Genomic DNA, 6,736 nt, shown 5'->3' with positions numbered 1-6,736 from the left:
TCGACATCAAGATGCATGGACATGAGAAAAAAAATAGATTATAAGTTTGGAAATAGTGCATCTTGTAACACATTTTAGGACTGTCAATTTTCAAGATTTTCAAGTGTTCATAAATCTGCACGCTATACAATATTTTTTAAGCTTTAAATTTTATAATTAAAGATAAAAACATATTTTAAGGCTATCACAAAGATTTCCATTATTGCAATCATATTTTTCAAAGCTATTTGAAGAAGGGCTTTGATTTGATTGTTTAGAGCCTCGGCTCTACGCAAACCTCACCCTTTTGGAAATTTGTTTCAAGCTATAAATTATTTGTTTAATAATGCACCGGCTGCATACTTTCGTCATGTTTTACAAAACCCTTTTGACTTGTGTAGCATACAAGCGAGTCCACTTGAACTCGCTCGAGTTACTCGGTTGGGTAAAAGCCAGCTCCAAACCCGACCAGAGTTTTCTAACATGGCCTATAAGAGAAGATACTTCGCTTTTAATCCAGAACACATTTAGCAATTAGTAAGATAGGAAACCAATAAAAATAGTATTGTAACATTGTTGGATTTATGTGGCATTTAAAGGCCTTATGAGTGTGTAATGAAAAACATTTACTATAGGAAACATAAATTCAGTGAGAGGGACTGTGTGACCCTTGTGTGTAATGGTAGGTCTACAGAGACGAGGGCCAAAACCTCATCCATGTTCCATCACACGGCATGCATATAGATAGATCGTTCGGGAAAGCTTGATATCCACCTTTGGGTAAAGCATATGCATGTGCGAGAGATACCCCTATGCGCCATAGAGCTGTGCACGCATCAGGTCGTAGTGACATTGACTTGTCTCTAGGGGAGGACATGTAATCCACAAACTAGCATTGCGATTCCTTGGCTCATCGACCAGACTTTGGTGACCCATTAATGAGCCCCTGCTTGAACTGTGGGTCATGGGAAACACTGGGTCGGTTCGATAAAGCAAGTGTGGTATGTAGTTCACAATTGAAGGTGGAGTTTCCCATGATCGTTGATTGAATTTCTGAACCATATAGATCCACTTCCCATCATATTGATTTAATTGTGTTGATTTTATTATTAAATTATTTTAGATTTATTATTTGAATTTTTGTAAATCATTTGATATTTTATTTCTTATTTCTGGACTTATAAAAATGAAGTTATTAATTTACAAAGTTATAATGTTTTAAAATTTATTTTTTAAAAAAATATTTATTAAAAAAAAATACATGAGGGCTCATAGTGCACATGGGCCCACCATGTGGGTATTAGGTGGGGCCCCACATACCATATATGGGTGGCACGCCCCACCCTTGGATACCTTATCTTGTTTTGTCTTCAAGTTTGTTAAAAATGGTAACTACATCTTGTAGCATGTGGTCAAATCTTGATTAGAAAATATTGACCATATCTTATCTTGATTATTGAAGGAATATCTTGACTTGATATTATTGAAATATTCTTATAGAAAATATGAGATGGAATATGCAATGTATGGTATGCACTATATCTTAAATGGATTTAATTTATTTAAATATATTGATGGAAAAATAGTTTAAGGAAAGGGGATAATGGTTCATGCACATTCCATAATGTAAATGACCCATCTATGGAATGGATGACTCAGATCTCTCACCTCACAAGTCACCTTGATCAACGGTCCATATTCAATCTCAAGAAAGAGGCAAGCTATGGGAAACACTAAAGAAACCTTAGGCCTAAATTTCACTATAAATAGGGGTGCTCTCCCCCGTCTCAACATACCTCTCTCTCCCATAAACTCTATCTCTCTTCTCTAGGGGCCACGCCCCTCTCTCTCTTTCCTAGGGTCCATGCCCTTCTCTCTCTTCCCTAGGGGCCATGCCCCTCTCTCTCTTCTCTCTTATTTTCTCTCTCTCTCTCTCATGATCTAATCTAAGGGTTTGAGCCTAATTATTTTGGAGTTAGAGTTTTGTAGAGATTTAATGGTGGTTACCTAGTTTGGCCGAAATTAGCTTTTCCGGTTCAAGATTGAAGCTAGATCGCTGATCCCGCTCCATTGGATGTGGTGACTCGGTGTGGAGTGTAAAAAACCCGGTTGAAGTAATCTCCAGCATCTTTTCTTTTAATTGTTTGTTCTTTTATTTTATATTCTCAAACACAGTATTAGGTCGTATGAATGACATCAAGTAGTTGAGATTTATTTTATTGATTTGTTATTTAATTTTTAGAATTTCTATTTATTTGTAAAAAGACCATCTGTGAATAATCTTGTTGCCAAAATTATAAGAGGTAATTATTATTTTTAAAAAAAATATATATTTTTCCGACAAAAGATTTCGTAGGTTTTTTTTTCAAACATGGTAGCAATTGGCATATGAGGTTATGGTAAAGAATTTTCTTTTGGGTTATGGGTGGGGTCCAAACCTTAGAAGTCATATTTGGGGCCCTACACACTGATAAACTTCAAAGGAAATGAAACATAGCACCTAGGGAGCCAGCACATAAAGTAATTTATGTATGGGGAGGTTGGGTTGACAACAAATTAAGAGGGGGTTGAGACTCATTTAAGCCTGTGGGGTTCTTCAATATTAAAGGCAATGGAGATTGAAAACCAGATCCACCATGCTACCCACCCAATATAAGAGTCATCCCTTGGTTCCACAAGTTCATACTAGTGTGGTCGAGATAGAGAGAGAAAGATGGCTAATGGGAAGGTTGTGTGCATGTGGTTGTTGTCTGTGGCTTTAGTTTTGGGCATAGCAGGGGCTGTGGGGGGAGGGGTGTCGTGCGAGAGTGCGGTGCAGGCGATGATACCGTGCGGGTCTTACCTGCTCGGAGCGGGAGGCAACATCCCGAGCAAAGATTGCTGTACCAGTCTGCATTCGCTGGAGGGCATGACGAAGACACCCGCGGCGCGAAAGCAAGTGTGCCAATGCTTCAAGGATTCAGGCCCTTCCTTTGGGGTGAAGCCTGCGAGGGCTAAGATACTTCCAGGCCTCTGCAAAATCACAATCGGGATTCCAATAAACCCTTCGGTGGATTGCAATAAGTTGGATTCTTTCTCTCACGCGCTCTCTTTCTTCCCTGCATATACACCCACAGCCGCACAGAACAAGCTTCCATCTCTCTTTCAAACAGTCACACCCACACTCACACTCACACTCACACACAGCAGTTCATATCTCCCTGACTCCCTTTCTCTCATTTTGACGATCATTTTCTCTTATCTCAAATATATGCACAGAAATTTGGCAAAGATTATTTGGAATTCCATACTTTTAAACTATTTGCCTCTAGTATTTAGAAGATCAAAATTAATCTTAGTCATAATATGCAAAATAGGGGCAACGGACATGTCACAAAGTTTGAAAAAAAATTAAAAATTTATTTTTTAAAAAAATATCAGTAGATAGAAATAGAACCTAAGACGTATTTTGCATACTAAGTACAATCATCTGCACACTGCAACAACCAACTTTCACATCAAAGGAGCGAGGGTGATTATGACCTTGTTCTAAAGAAAGGTGGTCTTATTTTATACATTTCCATATATAATGCTATATTCTTTCCACTTCTCAACTCTCTGGTTGACATCAGACGGTGGATTAGAAAGCAAACTCGTTCAAACTGAAATGCAGTATAGTACTGTTTGTTGAGTTGGCCGACTCACACTATTTTTATGCGGTCTCCCTATAAAGTATATGCCAAGGATGTATTTCCAATTTAAAATTTTAGAGTTCAATAACCTCACCCACACGAATTATCTAAATTTGAAAATTTTCTTTTTCAAAAAATATAAATAGTATTTTTTAAATTTCTTTCTTCACTGTCTTTTTTAACTTTTAGTGGATGTAACAGTATAGTATGCCTTTTGCCTTTATTTTTCATTTTTTATTTTTTATTTTTTATTTTTTATTTTTTGTATTTCTTGGAATAAATAGCCTACTAAATTTCGTCATATTTCTATGTGATTTAAGTCGTTGTTTTTTTTTTTGCTGCAGGGTCTCTTAAAGTATACCAACATGGATAAGTTTGTAGATGTGGCTTGAAGTAGACCAAGGGGTGATAAATAATGAGTAGATTACAGGCCTGGGTAAAGTACTCATTCCATGTACGTCCTATGAAGTAGTGTTTAGAAGTAGGGTTTATTAATGCTTCAACAAACTTTTAATAAGAAGTGCTTGCTTTTCTACTAGGCAGTTAGCTTTGTTGAAAAAAAAACAGAAGGAAAAAGTTTATCAATGATGAATACAATTGCACTTCTTTCTCTTTAGGTGTTGCCCTTCTGACCGTGGAGTTTCGAGAACATACTAAAGCATAATAGTGTCCTTTCCCACTATAAATGTAGAGATGTGGTTTATGTTGTTCTTTACCCTCTTGAAAGTTGTTAATTTATTTTCATCAATGTTTCAAAAATATCGGTTTGGATTGGAATCGTCTGATCTGGATCTAAATCATCAAGCACGAATCAACTCTCATAAAATATTGGAAACTGAATGGTTCCCTTCATGATAAGGGTAGTAGGGTTAAGAATTTACTCTGTTTGGATCCGGAACTTGAATTTTAAATCCTATTCAGATCTGATTGTCGATCCAAGATTTGGATCCGATCTAGAATTTGGAACAGAATTATGATTCAAATAAAATCCGAGTAAAGGTGGATTTGATCCGGACGCGACTCGATTATTAAAATGTATATCTTTATAGGTGCATATATGTTACATATTTATTAATTTACATAGATAACACATAATATTTTTAAGTTTTAAAGACGTAATTCCCATTCTAGATCGGATTGTGGAACTAATTGGATCCTTGGATTTGGATCTAGATTCTATGGATAGTTTTCGGATCAAGAGATCTAGATCCAAACATTCTAGATCCGATCGGATACAGATGTTATGTATATTTTTGGGATATGGATCCGGATCTAGGTGGAATTGGACCCAATCTAGAAAATTCTCAGCCCTAACGACTGGTTCAAGCTGATTCTCTGAGAAACCGACCGATTCTGTTAGAGAACCATTTGAACCGTCCATGAACCAATTTAAAATATTTTAATTTTTTTTTTATTAAACATAGAGGTAGTGTTAGAGCCTACGTATGGCTGGGAATGGGGTTGGGTCGATCGGACCCAGCCCAACAATGTAAAGAGGAATCAGATCCAGACTCATTCTTAGACTTGATTCTACAAGAAAGTTATAGGATCCAGACATGGCTTGAGAATTTTGAATCTTTGTAAATTACGAGTTCTTGGACTGGACCTTACCCAGATCGGACCCACGAATCTTATACATTTGTAAATTGCAAGTCCCGTTCCATTTAGAGAGAGAGAGAGAGAAAGAGAGAAATATTTATTTATATTTTTCAAGAAATAAGTCATGTACAACATTTTTAATAAGAGACTCAAAATCTTTGGCATCACTTCAAGGCACTATCATGTAAAATTAATTAAATGAGTTTCAAACAAAAACTAATAAATAAATAAATAAATACAACTTCCAATCTTTGTGATAGTCACCACATTGAAGTTCATTTAATTTGACTTATTAACTATTGAGATTTTAGATTACATGAATGTTAGGAGAATAATTTATTTATTATCATCATCATAGTCTTTTTTCAATTAATTGGGGTTGGCCAATGTCGTCAGATTCGCTTCGAAACCTTTTACGATTTGGTTAAAAAAAGAAGCAATTCGGTGCTTCGGCTAATTTGGAGGAAGGCTTCATATTTTTTTATTTTAAAAAATAAGTATAAAATAAAATGTATACATTTTAAAATAATAAAAAATAAAAATAGCATAAAAATAAAGAAAAAAATCATTCAATTAATTTCGTCACGTGAGGACAAATTTATTTATCAAATGAGGATGTATTCCTTTCACATGACGAAGAGGTCGATGAGAAATTAATTTATTATTTTAATGAAAACAACCACACTAAAGACAAAAAAAAAAAAGGGTGAAGTTGGTAATTGTTGATGACGAGGGATAGGGCTACGTAGGGGTAAAAGACAAGAAAAATACTATTTGGATGGGCTCCGTGCTCACTCACCATATGCAAAGAGTTTGTTTCGGATGAGCTTTATATCGCGTCGAAATGTTTTGATTTTCGTTTCGCTTTGGTCGTTGAGGAAAATCAGAAGGCTTATGGTGCTTCGCCCTAACCAAACCAAATTTAATGGGTTGGCTACACGAATTTTAGTCCGTCTTTGCTCTACTAAATGCCATATTCTCAGTGATTACAAAAAATAAATCAATCCAAATTCAATTCCATAATAAGCACACACTTCAAATACCTATAAAACTAGTGACCAATCTAATAAATGCACCATAAGAAATGCCAAAAAATTTCAACGGAATGACATATAAAATAGTAATTATAGTATCTAACGCACTCTCAATAAAAAATGGTATGTATGATGCTCCCAAGCCCTTCATCCAAAGAGAGAATAGAGAGATTACTAAAAAAGCATGGGCTAAGAGAGATATATATTAAGAATTTAATCAAGAATCATGGGCTCTGAACTTCTTCTAGCATCGTCCACGCTACTCTTGCACTATTCTTCTATTACATTTCGCAACGCGTCCACCTACAAAAATGTGAAAAAGTAAAATGAACAAAGAAAATCGAACTAATAGAGCCAAAAATCAAACTAAGCACTAATGGTAATGGACCCTGAATTATATAATATCAATGAAATTTGGCTTATTTATTTTAAGCAAACCAAAATGCTTATTTA

This window comes from Amborella trichopoda, chromosome 10, assembly GCF_054954075.1.
Source record: "Amborella trichopoda isolate Santa Cruz 75 chromosome 10, AtrichopodaSantaCruz75HAP2 v2.0, whole genome shotgun sequence".
NCBI classification, from domain to species: Eukaryota; Viridiplantae; Streptophyta; class Magnoliopsida; order Amborellales; family Amborellaceae; genus Amborella; species Amborella trichopoda.
This window is presented reverse-complemented; position numbering follows the sequence as displayed.